The sequence below is a fragment of the Pezoporus occidentalis genome, unplaced genomic scaffold (assembly GCF_034315485.1).
Source record: "Pezoporus occidentalis ecotype Australia unplaced genomic scaffold, CSIRO_AGI_Poc_V1 ctg14, whole genome shotgun sequence".
In the NCBI taxonomy this organism is placed as follows: Eukaryota; Metazoa; Chordata; class Aves; order Psittaciformes; family Psittacidae; genus Pezoporus; species Pezoporus occidentalis.
This window is the reverse complement of record NW_026913209.1, coordinates 200,756-220,387: the sequence shown is the minus strand read 5'-3', so window position 1 is coordinate 220,387 and position 19,632 is coordinate 200,756.

Genomic DNA, 19,632 nt, shown 5'->3' with positions numbered 1-19,632 from the left:
ACTAAATACCACTCAACCACTCATTCATTCCCCTCCTCCCTTTCCCCTTAATGGGATTGGGCAGAGAATTGGAAAAGGGAAAAATCTCTGGGTTGAGATAAGAACAGTTTAATAATGGAAATAAAATATTAGAATAATAATAACAACAACAACAATAATTGTCATGAAATGGAGAGGGGGAGAGAGAGGATTAAAACACAAGCAAAAAAAAAAACAGCTGATGCACAATACAATTGCTCGCCAACCGTTGGCAGATACCCAGCCCAACTCGAGCAGTGATCAACCTGTCATGGCAAACTTCCTCAGGTTTACATATTGAGCATGACATGCTGTGGTATGGAATACCCCTTTGGTAAGTTTATCTGTCTCTGCTTCCTCCGAGCTTCTTGTGCCCCTCCTCATGAGAGACTGAAAAGTCCTTGATCAGGGTAAGCATTACTTAGCAACAGCTGAAACATTGGTGTGTTATCAGCATTGCTCTTATACTAAATTGAAACCACAGCATTGTACCAGCTACTAAGAAAAAAAACAACTCTATCCAAGCTGAAACCAGGACAGCCATATTAAAGCTAATAGTACTATGTGATACAAACCAGGCCATAGTAAAAACGGCCATTAAAATTACCCAGAAACACGCAGTATCTAAATGTATTGTTGTTACAGAAATTGGCTTTAGTTATGAAACAGTGGTACAAAGAGAAGCACAGAGATTCATCAGGGGAATAGAATGGGAACAATCTCTGCCTTTACCAATATCAAATGAAATTTTGACCTCAAATGAAGGTATGATTTATTTCCCAACAGGTGTTTCAACTGAAGTTTCAACTGAAGATAAAGTGCAAGTCAAAATAAGAAAAATAAGAAAAAAGAAAATACAAAGTACTGCTGAAGTAAATTTTAAATACATGAACTCTACAGATAACAAAATTATAAAATAGCTATATTAATATATATATACTATAACTTCAGAATGAATTGTCGTTTTATGGAAAATAATCCCAAGAAATTGTCTTTCCTGAAAACAAAAACCACTAACTTTAACAAGATCAGCATTTCACCATGACTGTAGATGACCCAAGCTCTAAAATCAGGTTTGACTATTCTGACAACCAAAGTAGCAAATTAGCAACACCCATATAACCAATGTCTGGCAGAATTTTTTGTGGTTTTCAACTCTGTTAAATGTCTGCAGTTTTGTAGGTTATAACTGCTATTGGAATTGATGTTCAAATTCTTCTCTGGCACACAGATCTTATTTGTGCAGGGATTATGGACAAATCACATTTACAAGCCTTTTTGGCCAAGATGATGCTTATAAATTGAGGTAAAAGCATGAAAACTCCATAAGCAGTAAAATGGCAACTTGTTTCCAGTAAAAGTAATTACTTACTCCAAAGGTAAGTCAAGTATTTATCAAATTCAGTTTAGGCATGTGTATCTCCAACTCAAAACTTTGATATAGCCAGGTACCACTGAAGTACAGGATAAAAAATCATTCATCATCAGTGCAACATCAAAGCATTAGAAGCATGGTCATATTTGGGTAGCTATTAATGAAGTGTCAAGGTTCCTCTTCTGGATCATAGGTTTAAACTATAGGGAAATATGTTTTGCTATACTCTTAAGGAACAAAAATATATTTTTTTGAAATGGTTTTGCTATGCTTCACTCTATGCTTTGAAACTACCCCACCAGCAAATATTACAAAGGAAGAGAAAGATTTTCTTTTTCTTATGAATGCTCTAATAAAATCTGCCTGTATTTTTTTTTCTAATGATGATCTTTGTAGCTCATTATTGCATTTGACATAAAGGCAACCCTGTAAAAAAATATAATATTGTTCTTGATGAGATCATATTTTCACAGGCCTTGTCTGCTTACTAAAATGAGTTTTAAAAACTATTTAAACTGTCAAATCACTCTGTGAAAATTCTTTAATGTTCAATCCAAGGTAGTATAGCTTATACATTCTTATTACAAAAGCTGAAGTGATTAAACTGGAGTCATCTACAAACTGTTTGAATGAACTCAGATGGACTAAATGGACTTGAGTAGTCAAGGCAAAACTTTTTCAGTTCAGGTGAAGTCAGATGTCTTACCCAAAAACATCCTGGTGAAGGTGAAGTGAGACAGCTGATGTAGTCCTGTTGCATGAACTGGGGGTTGGTAGGCCGGGATATGCAAAAGGTCATTCCACCCCCTCCTTCCCAATGCAGATCCTGCGGTTTAATGGATATCAGTCATCGAAAGAACTCTTGAGTTTGAGACCATTGGTACCATGGTGCCTAATGAGGCTGGACAAGTTTGTTCTCTTGAATTTGTCTAAGCTTTTTATATATGATTATATTTTGAACACCACAATAGCTTGTGGAAATGGATTTCAATTTAATCTTTTGCTAGTTATACTGTCAGTTAGTTTTAAACATGTTGCCCAATAATTTCAGTCAGTGTCCTCCCTTTTCATTGTGGTATTTATTGAATAATTTCTCTCTTTATATTAATTTCAATTTTATTGATATTTGGATGATCTTTCCCCAGTCTCAAAACTCTTTGTCTACTCAGCTTCTGCATGAAAGTTTTTCCATGTTCCTGGTGACTTTTGCTGCCTCTCAGTACTTTTTCCATTTTTACTCTATCCTGATGGATAAAACTGCAAATAGTGTTTAAACAGTAGAGATATCCTGGATGTATGCAACCTCATAATGTTGCTTTCAGCTTTATTCTCTTCTTTTCCAAACAATACCTAAAATTCTGTTTAGCTTTTTTTATCTACCTATTTTGGTGCTAGATACCTCCGAAAGTAACAGAATGGGGTAAAGGAGAGAGAAGATGGTTTGGACAAAACACTCCTCAAGCCTGTGCCAGTAAGTAATGATGGGTTTTGATGAGTAGTCTCTGCCAAAAGCTAAGGCTACAGATTATTAATTTAATAGAACATATGTATGCTAATACTTGTTATGATATTTAATTTGCAGAAGATTGAAAAAGGCTTCTAACTGTAATAACCCAGAAAGTGCTTTAAATAGCAAAGGTAATTTTTGCCTCTGCTGCTGGGTAAGCTATCAGTGCTCTGGATTGAGCAGCACTGCACTCAGATGTGAGAATAAAGGGTGGAGAGGGAAATGAAGTAGGATTTATCTTGAACCTAGAACATGTAAAAATAATTTAAAGGAGATCACCAGAAAGGGCATGCCTAGAAAGAGCCTGTATTCCCACCTCTGTTTAACAGGGTGAAGGACTGGGGTCTGATGGGGTTAGCTGCTTGGAGGAGAAGGAAGAGGGGCATTCTTTGAACTCTAAATTCCTAGATTTTTAATAAAGTTGAACAGAATGTTGCTGAAAGAGACTGTTTTGATTTATGCAACCTTTTTCCCCCTCTTTAATAAAATATCTGATTTAAAGTTCTACTTAATAAATGCTGTCCTTTATATCTTTTTATCATTCAGCCTGCTCAGTGATGTTGCAGTATATGGAATAGAATGTAGATGTCAGACTGTGGGTGAACTGTTTCCTCAGAAACAGAGATTTGAGAGACAGCAGTGTGCATTTGTGTGTTGGGGGAATTTGGGAGAGATAGGGGTTTGTGCATGGGTCATGTCAAACTGCTAAGACCTGTGCAGTCACATACTTCAGGATGCTTCCTCTTGCATTTACAGGCCAGCAATCTTTCTTCAAACTCACATGATACCACATATTCCTCTGTTTTGAAAGCCCCCCGTAGACTCTCAGAGTTCAATTCACAACATGCCTTCAGCATTCAATGCTTCTAAATCTTCAGGCAAACACCGTTTTCTGCCTTTTCCCACTTTGCCTTGTTTCTGGAATGAATACTCTTTAAACATTCATTATTATACAAACACTGTATTATCTGTCTGTATTCATCCAAAGGTATAACACATCTGGTCTGCTAAAGACTTTTTACAATGTGTATGTGCATAGGTGAGTACATCGTCCTACTTCTCTTCACTCAGAGGAGTAAATCAACTACGTCAGAAATAATCCCACCCAAAAATGGAAACTTAAAATATGGCAAAATTTATCACACTCTGAAAGGGTCTGCTTATTTCAAGTAACTGTACACAGAGCCCAGAGTCACTAGCTCAGGCTTTCACAAGTCCAGTGAAAAGAATCCTGTCCCTCCATCTCTTTTCTCATGGGTGAGAATCCAAAACTAGGAACTATATTTTCAGCATATGTATGCGCATGAACATTCACAGGCAGCACAGCTATATCATAAAAAAAAATAAAAATAGCAGAATGCTATCCTGGGGTTAGATTTTTTTTATTTTCCTTACAGTTTTAATAATTTCCACTCATCAATTTCTGCAGTGCCTAGTTTAAGCCGATAGGTCCAATTCCATTCTAGTTGCTCTCATAACCAAAACTACAACATACTTAACTAACAGAAATGCATTTCTTGTAAACTGTTATATACTGTGTTTGAAAGCCACTCATACTCTTTGTCACAGCTGCAATCATTGTAATTATGTTGTTAGTGCATTAGTTGGCTTCAATCTGGAGCACAATGTTTGTTCTCAATAGATGTTGCACGGTTGAAAGGCACCACTTAACTATGAGTCACCCTTTATTGATGTAATCATTCTTACTTTATGAACACAGATAATTAATATAAAGCTTGCTTGTATGCAGCATTGACGATCCCACTTTGGCACAATTTGTTTTAGCAGAAACATCTTTCCGAAACACTCTTTTGTGTCTTTTTTTCTGCACTTATCCAGTACCACACTGTTTAACTCTCCCAGCTGAAACAAGTAAAAATAAGAAGTTCTTATTTGCTTTTATCTGTTCTTTTGGAGAAGTTTGTGGTGTTTATAGTAACCAGGACCAACATCCTGCTCTTTGGCTGTTAAATGACAAGGAAGTCCTTGTCTTTAAACCTGCAATTACACTGTATTTTTCCAACTGTTCCCATCTTTCTTAGCTCAAATCAGAGCTGGCATAGCTAAAATTCTCTTAATGGCGGGGAATACATTTAGACCTTAATACACCCTGCAATCTGTCCACCAGAGGGAACACTTCCTCACTCCAGAAAAGCGTAACTGCCTTAATGATAAAAGAGATCTGTTAAGATGGAGATACTAGCAAAATCTTAGGACTTGGAAACTTGTGTCCTGCATTGTTCCAAAATAGCCTGAATAATTTTCAAACATGATGCAAAAATCCAGGTACCTAGAGGCTCCATAAGAAAAGGAAGGTAAATTGCTAAGTAGGTTAGGGAGAGTGGCTATTCCACATCAAGGATAACTAATTATGTAGCCAGCTGAGATAAATATTTTTTTCTCAATTCATCGTTTAATAGAACTCGACAGTAAAATATTCACACATTAGTTTTAACCCCTCCTAGCCAAGGTAACTCCTTTTTTCCAGTTTATAGAATCTCAACACCCTCTGGACATATTTTAAAAGTTCTAAAGAATTAGAGGAAGAAAATAAAATGCACAGTTTAGCCCTGTGTAATTATGTTTTGAGTCTAGGACAATAAGAGATATGAACTCTCTTCTCTTGTGTAGCCAGCTGACCCCAGAGAAGAAAGGCAGCCAAGCAACCTGACTACTTAGTTGGTTAGTGCTTCCTTCTCCTCCTCACACATCTTTTCTTGCTTCCTTACTTGCTGCTTCACATCTGAATCTAAGCCAGAGTTTCTCAGGGGAGGAACCTGGTACTTTTCATCTGTTCCATAAAGCACTTAAACTATTTTGGGAGCTCCCTAAATAGTAATAAAAACATATATAACAATGGAGTATAAGGGATAGAGAAATTCAGGCTATGGAGTAATCAGAATGTATCCTCATTTTTATCTGGGGAGTTTGCCTGTTGCCAGGTATTTTGCTGAAAGTTTGCTTTTTTATTTTGATGTTTGGGCTCAAATCTGTTATCATTGTTGTGGTAAAGTAAAAGCAGGAGACTGACTTTTCAAAGCTAGCTGGTTCTTTCTATTTGGCAAACAGTCCATTTCATTTAGCTATTGCTATAAAGGAAGAAAAGCAATAGAAAAAGCGTGAGCAGCATTCCACAATGTCCACAATCCACACAAACAAAAATGACACAAGAAAGCCTGAAAAAGTCATATTTACCTCCCATTTTTCTTTGTTCAATTCTCCTAGGAGACAACAGCTACATATTCTTTAATTTACTATCTACAAAGTGCTTACAGCTAATTTTTTAACTTGCTTTTTTTTTTTTGTCCATTGAAGCTTTGTATTAACATTTTATCCTCTTCAAAGTAATACAGTAATGTTCATCCCTGGTGACTCATCCTTATACCCGGTGCTGTGACAACTGAAGTCATCACAGTATAGGAGACATAATTCCTCCTAGAGTTTCTGTGTTCCATAGGCTTAATTTAATTTGCAGTGTCTCCTGATTTCCCCTGGTCTCGTTTCTGTCCTTCCTAGCCTGCAACCTGTCATTAAATCACCTTTTCTCTCTTTATATCCTTGCTAAATTCATGTTTTCCTCCCTAGACTTCCAGATAAATCTAAATTATCTTGTCTGTACTTCAGACTCTCCAATTACTGCCACTGAGCCATTGCCCTACCCTGCAGCATTGACCATGATACCATATCCTTTTGCCCATCTGTTCAATTTGAAATTCAAGCCCACTGACCTCACTGTGTATCTCTTCAAATTCTTCTGCTAGCCTTTCAGTTTCCAGACATTCCTAGTTTCCTTTTCAGAACTTCCATTCTTTTTTCATTATGTTTCTCTTTATGTCTTCTACACAACCCTTCACCAGTTACATGCCAGGCCCACTCCTTTGACCAGCGTCTCCTTTCTTTTGCACTAAATACATTTGCTTCCTCTTGGTCTTTTTGCATTTACCTTCAATCACCTGCCTCCATCCATCACCCAGCAGTCCTACTCTGGCAACAGACCATCCAATGCAAAAGAAGCAAGATACCCAGAAATGGAAGGAAGGGAGGGAGGAAAGAAAGGAGGGAGGGAGGGAGGGAGGGAAGGGGGGAAGGGGGGGGAAGGGGGGAGGGAAGGAAGGGAGGGAGGGAGGGAGGGAGAACTTTCACTGAGACAGAAACAAGGTAATGACAAACACGCTGATGTCATGCCTGTTTAAATGTTTTTTTCCTATTACTTTTTCCTAAATTCTTTGACCCCCTTGTTTCTTTCCCATATAAATATTCATGGTTTGCTTGTTTGGTTTTTGAACAGGCTTGTGTTTTTTTTTAATTTCTGTGCTGAAACTCGAAGACATATCAGGACAAATAGTATTCCTAGTCACAGCTGTGAAACATCATTAAAAGAACAGTAAAGCAGAGTTTTCCTCATCTCATGCAATTCTATTCGGCATCTTCAGGATATGTTGAAGATAATATATTCATTCCTCAGAGTGCTGATGTTTCTCTGTAACTGTTATGCAGTTGTAACATCTGTCCTGACATCTGTGAATGCAAAGTGGTTCAGCCTCCATGTCTATTTTGCATATACAGATTGATTTTTGGAGATGTATTCTGATGAGTCAAATACAATACAATAATTTTAAGGAATTATTTCTTGAAGTGTTGCCAGCCCATATAAAAAAATTACCAAAGGAAGAGCTAATTAATTAATTTTTTTTTAATTAACTTGCATCCAAAAAAAAAAAGAAGGATATTGAACACATCTCCAATTACTGATTGTATAAATTAGCACCCAATAGTAATAGGGACAATGAAACAAGAGCTTAAGATTTGCTTTAGTATCTTTAAGTAATTTCTACCCTAGAAAAAAATAAAGTTAAAAGTAGTAGCTTGAGGAAGTACTATGAAGGCTGAAAGGATGGTTAGTGTTACATGGAAAAAATGACTGCCAAAAAACTGATTGCCCAAAGGAAAATTTTGACACAATTTAAGAGCAAAGTAAAGTTCAGAATGTTCAAAGTTGGAACACATCATTTTGCTATAGGGAATTGATGACGGGTTAAAACGAAAGCGTTTAAAAATGTGTAATTAATAATACTCATGAATTTCCATTAATAACAAAGCACTTTGTTCTGAGAATAATGTAGGTTCATTTAATGAACAATATAAATTATCCTTAATCACTCATTTTTTTGTCTGTATGCCTTTATAATATTACCATGTCTTTGCACTGGGTTTAGAGTGGAGCCCCATTTTGACAGAAGTATCAGCTGTTTCTAGCCCAAAACTAAAATGCAGGAAAATCTATGCAATATAAACCCACTTGGAATAGCGATTTTCACAAATACATACTGAAAGTACTTTACTAGGGATTTTAGAGCAATTTGTTGTGATCTCTAATTGCAAGATTAACCCAGCTTTCAGAACAGAATAGTTTTAACCTCTACTTTTCTAAGAAGAAAGAGGAAAAGAATAACCTAATGTACTTTAAGTGGGTGTAACTCCAGTGGTTTACACCATATTTTAATTTGGCAAATCCAAAAGACTGTTGCTTCCCTGTAGCAGTCAAGGATTTATACACATGCAACACAGAATGTTCAATTTAGCAAAACTGCCATTTCAAAACTGTATAGTCAAATGTTTAACTAGAAGTGTTTAGGGAACAGATGGACTATTTAATTGTTGGGGTTTTTAAAGTCCTTAAAACAAATAAACAGCCTATTTGAATGCAGTTTGTCTTGAAATATTCTCAAGGGTATAACTGTTAATGTATGAATAAATGTGTCTACAACTACATTTTTACTGCTTAGGCAAACTTAGAAGCAATTGAAGGAAAGTGTAAATATCACTGCCTTTAACATGTTTGCTTTACGTCACAAGTGGTAAAAGAATACAAATTTTAATATCATGTGTTTGTGACTGGTATATGTGTTCCTTGCATGAAACACTGTGTTGTAGAAGACCACAAAGTCTCCCATGCTCCCTACTGTACTAATATAGCAGAAGAGGAACATAGAGGAAAACATCACTAAAGCCATACAAAGGCTGTTTTACTCACAGGTATGAAGAGCTAGAATAATGTTGTTTGGAAAATCAACTATAACACTGAAAAAGAGCACTGTATCTAACTTGACCCAAGGTAGATGACATTTTTGAGATGTTTTCATCTGTGTCATGGGTATAAATCAAGCTAGAAGTGTAGCTGGAGTAAGTAATGGTGGACAGTATTAGATCTCTGTACCATGTTCACAAAACATCTCCTCCAGTAACTACAACACAATTGTGTGAATCTTTGAACGTGTTTTAGACCCACCTCATCCTCACTCCTCCCCTGTGAATTTGGGCAAAATAGAACAAAATGTGGTTTAGACTGAATGGGGAAGGAGATAATTTTATTTGCATAAAAAGTACTAGATTCCTCAACCAAAGAGATCAGATATGTATAAATAACTTTTGTACAGCACAAATCAGAATGACCTATAACATCTTGACAGGACTAGAGCAGTGGGAGATCAAGGAGAGGGGCTTGTTGTGCCAGGGACACATTCTAAGAGATGTGAACATGTTCAGGTGAACCTGTGAACCAGGTGAAAATGCTCAGGTGAACCAGCCCATGCAGCCACTGAAACAGAGGAGGACATTAAAAAAAAAAAAGGCTTGTGGCATTCATGACCTCTCTAGGACCCCTGTTGAAGTGTTTGACCAAGCCCTAGGCAAGAAAATATTTCCTAGTATCTACCATGAACCTCTCTTGACATAGCTTTGAACCATTCCCATGCATGCTGTCTCTGAATACCAGGGAGATCAGCACCTCCCTCTCCCCTTCCCCTCCTCAGTAAGCTGTAGAGAGCAATAAGGTTGCTCAGCCTCCTTTTGTCTAAACTAGAAAATCCCAAAGTCCTCCCATTCCTCACAGGACTTGCCTTCTTCCTTCTGCCTTCATGTTTTCTTCCTGAGCATTCTGCCTTAAGAAAATTCTAAATCAAGTTGATCTCCTAAGCCTTGGATCCAGGTGAGATCCTCCCATGGCCCTCATTACTTTTCCTGGAAGATGATAGGGAGAGGATTATATTCGCCTAATTTAATATATCTGCAGTGCAAATAGCTACCTCTGCCTTTGGGTCCCATCTATTATTGACATAAAAAAACAGACATATCTACAGCACAACCTGTACAACCTATTTTGCACAGCAGTATTAAGAGAAAAAAACATGTCTCACCATGCCTATTTCTCTCCATTGAGAGTTTAAATTCTACACAACTGATGGTGACCTATCTGCCAAAGCCTGAGATCTAGCTCTTTCTTATGTCCCTGCTTCTAGGTTGCCTAATTCAGCTGCTTTTAATCCTTGGTGGAAAGCCAAGAACATCCAGTGTTAAGAACATGTACACACCCCTTGAGGCAGTATCAAAGAGATGCTCCATTGACTCCACATGGGAAACAATTACTCACCCTTTAGACTGCTCACACGTGCCAGAGTTCAGATTGAGCATGAAAGGCCAGGTAACCACAGATCCATTTTTTTGTTTTTCTTTTCTAATTGTCCATCCATTTCTGTTTCTTTAGCATTTTCAGTGACAGTGACTAATTAATTGCTTTCTAGATAAGCCACTTCCTACCAGTACCTGTGTTATTCAGCCTGTTAAATAGCAGGTGTGCTTTTTGCTCTTTTTTTGGTACTATGTGCCGGTTGTCAGACCTGTTTGTTTGTTTTGTTTTGTTTTGCTTTGTTTCCTGTAGTTATACTTGGTAGACTACCTTAAAGCTGTACAGTGTCATTATTTGCTTTAATTAAAATTGTCTGCAGACTCAGTGTGTCTGCACAGAAGAAAAGTTCATGTTATTTTTCTTAGTTCTGGAAGCACAGGATAAGGTGCAGTTTGCTCCACCCAAACTAACAAAAGCCTCCTCCCTCCAAGGCCATGCCTTGCTACTTTGTGAACTTCAAGACACAATGTCTTTTCAGAAACCTGCCTTCTTAGAGCTCATGGGAAAGAGCTGTAGATGAGCTAAGTGTCAATGGCTGGGAACCCCATGAGGTGGGAAGGTCATGGTGACCAGATCTGAGACCCATTCATTCATAAAGTGGGAAGATAAGCTGTATGCCGAAGGGGTTAGTAAGCATGAGGAAGAAAGGGAGGGAGAAGCACTGCTGATTTGTATCTGTGACTGCAACCTTACACAACCTCTTGCACACTTCCCCAGAGTGAGATGTTGTCCAGCCAGATGCAGCCTGCCTTAGCTCAGCACCTCATTAACAATATGAGTGCTATTTAACACTATATTGTCCAATTGCACACCTTTGCTCAGTGTGAGCTAGTCTTTGCACTGATGCACACTCATCCTGTACTAGCTGAAAACTCAGAATACTTGATAAAAAAGGAAGAAAATGCTGTAATTTATGTAACTGGACAAAAGCTGTTGAAGACAGTATTAACAGTTCATCCAAGGAAACAAAAAATGATTGACAATTAAAGCACACAGCCTCAGCATACCAGAGAAGATTAGTGAAGACTTCATAAGAGCAGGAAGGCAATTCAGTAGCTTGCATATAGCTTCTCACTATTATAAAAAGGGAGGCATGTAAACAGCTTATCCTAGATACTCTTGAGAGAAACCTTCCAGACCAAAAAAGAATGCTGAAGATATCAATTAAACAATTAAAACACATAACTTCATAATTGACTTGAATTTTCATTCTTCCCCACATCTTGCAGTAACCTGGCAGATCTCTGAGCAGCACAGAAGTTTTAGGAGCACCTCAGCCTCTTGCAAGCTCCCTCACAGCCATGCTGCCTTTTGAAAAGGCAACAGTGGGGCAGCAATGAAGAATCATGCAAGCTGCATCAATGCATGGAAAACCATGGTACTTATGTCTTCCATGTCAGATGACTGGAATGAACTACTGATGTGAACACACCTTGAACTTTTCACCACAGGAGCAAGAAAATACCTCTGTCATAAGAAAACTTGACATTTTATACAACAGTGAGAAAAGGGACAAGTACACAAGTATACATGAGTATAAGTTAGGTAGACGCTTGTGGGATTGAGTGCAGATCTTTCTCTCTTTTTCTTTCCTGTCCCCACTCCCCCACCCCACTAAATTTGATATTTTAGTAGAGAAGCATTAAAGATTACAAAAACACTCTAACATTTTTCATATATTTTGCTGAGAACACAAGCTATAAGATTTGTGCCTATGGCAAACTCCATAGGCCTGGTGGCAAAAAAGTAATACTCTGTAAAAGCAATTTTAAATTAAATGGGTGCCTTAATTTAGTTGACTGGATTAGCAGAAAAGATTTTCCATTAGAAATCACTGATTTCCATTTTTAAAAATCAGCAAGATTAAATAACTATCGAGGAAGCTGGTTTAAAATATTCACACACAAAACAACAGCAGCCCACCACAACTTCATGAGCTTGTGTAACAGCCCAGAACACAAGTGCATTACCTGTGTTGTACACAGCAGTAGAAAGGCTGAATTGCTGCCAGAAATGGCTGTCAATTCCCAGAAGGAGTCTGAGTAAGAAAAGAGCTGTTAAGAAGTGAACAAGGAGAAGTTTCTCAAACTGTATCATTTCTTAGCAGTCTGAAGAGAAGCAATGGAACATCACATAAAAGATGTTCAGATGTACTAAAACTGATTCCAGCTATCATCGTCCAAAGATGTGGCTGTCAGCACATGATAAGCCTCTGCTGTATTGCCTCTTGTTTAGGAGACCTCTTCCTTCCTACCTTCTATTTTTCTTTATTTTATTTGTTGTGTTTATGATTCAATCATTTCCACGCAATTTTCAGTTTCTTTCCTTGCAGAGGAAGGGGGAAGGTCTGCTTTTTGTCCTGGTTTCTGTCTTTTCAATATGGTCCTTTGAACTGGTGCGTTTGCTTCTTAATTTTATTCAGTGATAACAGATTCAGTTGCTGCTTTGTTTCTTTTATTGCATAATCCAGTTTCTGACCCAGCAACAACTCTTTGCTGAAAGGAGTTTCTGTTTGACTTGTTCTCGGAAGAAATATCTGAACTCTCTGCAATCACTAGTAGATATTCTTCCAACTACTTAAGATGCTGCTTGTTAGGACACCTTGTCTCAAGCAACAATAACCTGATCTAGTTCTCCTTGTCTCCTTTTTTCTAGTTTCTTCTTTATCTCACCAAGTATCAGATATCCTGTAAATATAAGAAATTTCTACTCCTTTATTGGGGTTGAAACACTTAGATTTGTGCAGTGATCCAGTTTATTCAACTAAGCTCTCCTTTTTGCTTAAATGGTCAAAAGTCCTCTTAAATTTTTAATCTCAGTGAGTGCAATAGCTCGTGCTTAGAAAGAAAAGTAAAAAATACACCACTCAACAAACAAGTCTCTGATAAACCTCAACAAATCCGTCCCTAAACATAAGTAGAGAGGCCAAGGAGAAAGAGAAGGAAGAAGCCCTTTTAAGAGATTGACAAATTTCCATGCTTTAATGATAATAAGCTTTTGCATTTTCAGACTAAATCTGGGTAAAGAGTAGCATTCATTGCCAGGGCAGAATTCTTTCACTGGCTGTTTGTTATAATGGTTATGTGTGGGTTCTTTTGTTAGATCTCACTCTCTGATTAATATCAATAAGTAAAACAACCTGGTCCTATTGTAAATCCTAATTTCAGAGTATCTTAGATATTCAGGTCTTCTTTGGGAACCAGTGTAGTAAATACTTAAAATACTTCAGATGCACAAACTATTATGATCTATAATAAGATCTCTAAAAGAACAGAATAAGATCTCAAACCAGAAAGGAGGTCAAGGTATTAAAATTATTCATAGCCTAGATATATTATAACAACTATATCCAATTTCTGGCTATAAAGATTACAATAAAGAACAATTAAAAAAAATACCAACCAAAACCAAAAAACCTGGGATACAGATTGCATCTGTGTACGCATTAGATGGGATAAGAAGAAACTCCTTCAGAAGGTAAGCTTGTATTTGCCCCCAGGGTTTTCTTCCTCCTCCCTTTGGTATATACAATATTGACCTTCAAAGCCAAGGGCTGAGGGACCTCTAGAACTTAGCCTCTCTTTCAGTGGATGTACTTCAAACACTAAAAGCAACGATTTGTAGGAAGGTAGGAAGATCTCAGCATCCCCTAGGAAACATGGGAAAAATAACTTTTCAGACCACATGGCAAATCAAAAATGTCAAGAGTCCATTACAAGAGCTAACAGAATAGGAACATGAAGTGTGAAGGAACGATACACAGAATTGCATACAGGACACATTTGATCCCCAAATGGCTGGAAGACTAACATTCAAGCAGACTGCAGTGGTGACAGTTTTGTAAAAGACTTTGATGAGATGACAGTATGCCTGACTGAAATGCTAAAGCTAAGGAATATAAGGATTTTCTTCCGATATGCAACTGCAGTTTGTGCCCACCTAGATGTTTGTCACATGGACTAGAGGTAGCCACATGGTATGGGAGGCAGGTGGGACATGATTCTCACTTTAGCAAACACTGTTTAACTTGAATCTGTTCAGTCTTGCATTCCTTATTGCATTTTCTTCATGTTTTGTGCTGATGTAAAATATATATATTCAACAATATACATGTTTCCATAAAATTTAAAAAATGAATTTTATTGCAAATTCAAATAATGACCACTCTGCATAACAACTGGCCATACCTAAAAACAGCTGCTCTGCCCGGACAAGTTAGAGCACATTCAATATAAAATATCTACATAATAGAACCTTATTCTCAGAGTAAGTGAGACACCATTATTTACACTGAATAACAACTTACACGGAGCGGTTAGATAGAAAGCTTGTGAATTAGATTGTAAAATATATTAAACAGCTATAAAGTAAGCTGCAAGATATAATAAAACAATTGAAATAAAATAAAATGTGAAAAAAGATAGTCTGCCACACTGATCAAACATCTCCTGGAGGAGGGAAACCAGCCATTCTGCTATTGCCTTCAAAACAGTTCAAACACTGTTCATTATCTGCAGATGCTAGTTTGAGGCTCTTCAGAATGTACTGTGTTTTTAAGAGAAACCAAAAGCAATGTATGTAATGAGCTTGTGTCAAAGAAAGACATTGATTTTAATTGCATTTCAAAGTGTTTCATTACTCCAGCTGAAAGCTTGTCACAAGCACAGAGATCCAAAGTCCAAAACAACATTGTTTTAAAAAATCAATCCATGTACAAAACTTTAAATTACTTGCGGGTTGACTTTAGTGGATTTTGGTTTTTGTTTTGTCTTTTTAATTACTATTAATTTCCCAAGCATAATCAAGGATTCATTCAAACACCAGGAACTTACATCCTTGAATCAACAGCAGTTCCACCTTTTCTTCTGAACAATGTTTTGACTGTGTTTCACATTATTACAATTCCATATTTTCTTACAGCTTGGTTTTAACTTTCTTTTATACTGTAGCAATTACTTCTGCTTTTCAATAATATAACAAGATTTCAAGACAACAGAGATGGCATTTTCAAAAGTGTTTGGTGATGGGTTAGCTCTACCCCCAAGCAAAGTAAGAGATTTACAACCGATTTTCATGTGAGAAAAATTTGACTTTAAACCACAGGCTTAGGGATATTCTACTAGTTTGATGGGTTTGTTCATTTATACCAATACTACTTTCACATATATGTTTTGTTTCATACATAAAAATCCTATAAAAATAATGAGAGGTGACCAGATGTCCACAGCTGAGAGAGCTATAAATTACAAATGTAATGAGAAAGTATCAAGTTTTGACCACACTACGTCCTTAAGTCAAGGAGAACCAGAAGTTAAAAACAATATTTACACATGCTAACTATTGTGTCCATTTAAGAAAGGGAAGATTTTTTTTAAAGGGATTGGGGAGGCTGTACCTTTCAGTAACTAAAACTCATACCATTAATCACATGTTAAAAAAAATATATATATCCTTGTTTTTATAACACACTTCCCATTGCTCTTAAACTGATGGTTATATTCTCAGCAAATGAGCTTGTACAGTGTGCCTGGCACAAAAAAACAGAAATAATATCAGTAGGTGGTTGTCACTGGTAGTTGAACGACTGGTTTTGTACTCAGGTGTTTTTAAAAACACTGTGCAGAAAAGAGCACAAAATGCACCACCTTTTTCAAGTTTTGTCCCTTGCTTAAGCTTCCTCTTGATGAGGTGCAGTTTGCTGTTCATTAAAAGCAGGTCCTTCTGCATCTCCCTTGACAAATCTGTCATCTCACCTGCTCTTCTTCTTCAAAAGCAAATGATCACCCCAAGACACTGAGCTGTTGCAGCCAGTCTTTTAAAGAGCAAAGCTGGAGAATCTTCTTCAGTTATTCATACCAATATATGTCCTTTGTATGTATTACTGGGGTATAAGGAACTGTGAGAGGTTCCCCAGCCATTTAGTTCATCCCTACCATGGGAACATTTATCTGCCATTCGTTCTTCTACTGCATTAAGAAGATTTACAAAAAAGAGGTCATATAAAGAGTTATGAAGACACAGGCAAAAAGAGAATCAGGGCTATGTTCATTTCTATGCTGGAAAAGTGTATCAGTCTTTTTGTATAGACTGTTTGCCTTTGTTGCTATGACAAAGATTCTTCCCTTCTTAATAGAGTCCACAGCAACAACATCACTCAGACACCTTATGAGCTTACAGAAAATTTAAAAACACTTAATTAACTGCATCATATTTGGGCCAATTAACACTTCAGCACTCTGAGTTTCATCCCTCTTTAATTGAATGCTGCTGACCTGCTTTAAGGGTTGTAAAGCCTCTGGGACTGCAAATGCAATAATTATTTGCATTCAGTTTTGATTCATTGAACTCAAAGGATGGAATTTTTAACACTGACTGAGGCTTAACCAAATGCTGGAAAGCATTGGTTCATTTCCTGTTGTCACTGTCATCTTCAGAAGACACTGGGGAGTAATCTGCCTGTGTATAAACAGTCAGGAATATCACAAGCATCTGAGGATCTTTGTAGCGTAACAGATTTTGACAGGATAGCATGATAAAACCTGGGGCATTGTTTTCTTTGTTTGGAATTTTTTCCCTTTCTTCTGCCAATAATTATCTACATTCCCCCACAAGGGCTGTCTGCCTTGAAAGATAAACAGATAGATAAACTTCATAACTATTGCTTTAACTAACAATGATAGCTGTAATTGAGAATGAGAATTGAGTTCTATGCAGGAACAAGTAAGTATATACACATAGTTTCAGTTTCACAAATAGGCTTATGTTCAGCTGTGATCTCACAATAAAAGGGGGGTTATTTATTTTTCTACTTCAGTAAACTAGGTCAGCTTTTTTGGCATTACGTGTTTTGGTAATGCAAAAGCAGATAATTTTTGAAGTCTAGTTCAAGTGACTGATGTTAAGATTTCACAGGAAATTTGCTTTACTGCATTCAGTTGAAAAGATGAACTACCCATACCAGGATGCAAATCAGTCCAAACTTTTTGTACTTCGGGCAACCAGAGACATAATGACCATGTACTATGAACCTCAGAGCCTCTTCCATTTCTGCAGAGGTCCCTTCTGAGGATTTTCCTTTAACTAGACTGATTAATTTCCAGCATAAAATTCCCACTCTGTGGGAACAGAAATTTCTATGAGACTGCTCCTGTTCATAATAGCTAATCATGGAGTAGGCAGTTTATGGAAGGAAGTAAGGAAGAATTTAATAGTTGGAGGACAAGGGTCAAATAATTTAGGAGAAAAGAAAATCCTATTTCCACTTATGAATTTGTTGTATTTTTTAAGCTAACTAAAGAATATGTCAGTCTGTTTGGGGAATAATGTAATTAAAAGAGAGAGCTTACAAGGAAAACTAAAGCTATTATAGACACCAGTCATATCTGATACATACTTTTAAACTATGTAAATTCCAGTACTGCAAAGAATGCAGTATTATATTGCATGTCTAAACACAGGTCAGGACTACTTTTTTTCGTATCTCCAGCTCTGAATTTAAAAAATCTAGAGAGGAAATCACAAAAAAAAAAAAGGGAAATAAAACAATGGGTACTTACCTTCATTTCTATAATCATATAAGAATACAAAGCAATGATGATCATAGTATAAGTGGCTATGAACTGATTAAAAAAGATGATGTGGATAACTGTAAGAGACAATAAAAATGAAGTAAGTGACAAAGGGAAAATCACAATGTTGGATGGGTTTAAGAATGCGTTAAAGCACCATAGCCACTTTTCCCAGGAGTGATACAAAAATTCCACTCATGGAAGTAGTCTTTAGAAAGAAATTACCTACTGTGGTTTTAGCTGATCAATTTCTGTATTTATATATATGTACACACACACCTGATCTGTCAGTTTACTGAGTAACTTGTTTTATGTTCACTTGGATAAAGACCCAAGACATTTTGAAAACTTTATTTGATACACCATATGGCTAAATATACTAAACTAAAAAAAGATTCTGTAACAGCTTTATCACATCAGAAAAAAAAATGCACTTCCCTCTGTGCTGCAAGGTGTACCAGATACGTAATGACAACTGTTTTGATTTAAGTATTTCGACAAATACCAGAAGGATACCATATTCTAGCCACAAAGAGAAAAATAAGAGTTCAGTGCTTAAATATATGTCTCCTTGTATTTATGGGAGCTATGAGGCACAGATTAGAGCTACCTTCTTCAAAAGAAACCTGAATTTGATATATCAGATAAAGTCACTGTCCCATCTTGTTTATTATCTTTTCTTGGGCAGCAGCCAACATTTAATGTTCAGAATAATAAAAAGGAAAAATCTTCCTGCTCTGCACAAGCAATTTACTTATATTATAAGCTATAAAGTTTAATTACATTGCACTACTTTCTTAGATTGTGCAGCTCGATGACAATGATCCTTTTTCTTCCTCTGTTTAAATAATTAAAACTATAAAAATATATGAATCAGAAACTTTCAAAATCCCACTTCACAACTTTTTAAAATTATGAGTCATGCAAAACAATCTGAGCTCACATGTAATATAGCCTCACTGATGAATAACTGAGTATCACAAGCACATGGACAGAATTGCATGCACATGAAATACTTCAAATGGGATCTCAGCCATCTGTGTCATCTATCTACTTGCCTCCTTTCTGGAACTGCCGTATTCTCCAGCCAGATGAGTTGTTTAGATACCATTCTCTTTAGTCCCAAACTTTGGTGGTCTTTGCCTAGCTTCATTTTTACACCCATGTACAGAAATAGTTATTAAGGAATTGTTAATGCCTGAAGTTCAAATATGATCCAAAGCTAGGTGGGATCACTGAATTGCCCAGCAAACATTAAAAAGAACTGTGGTAGGTTCAATGCCAACACCTCTGGTACAGCAGGCTATGAAGATATGAATTCTGTGTTTTTGGCTAATTGGCCTGAATAAGTACCATCTTCACTCCTTTTGCTAAAACTTAAATTTTAAAAAAGCAAGAGGTCAGAAGGAGAAAAGGGAGTGAAGAGTATGACTAATGTTAAACTGAGAAATTAAGTTCCTGACAGATACCTGGAGTGTGAATGTAGTTTATACTTAAATCAGTTTTGGATTAAAAACAATTAAATATCATCCTTGGGGTAGGAATCAAAACTTTCCTTCAGTACTACCCTTTCTGAATTCAGTCAATAAAACATTTCAGCTCTTAGCTCCATTTCTCTCAGTCTGATCCTGTTGTTCAGCTTCGAGCTCCCCTATTCACCACAAGGAGTTATTACCTTGGTCTTCTCCAAGCACTTTTT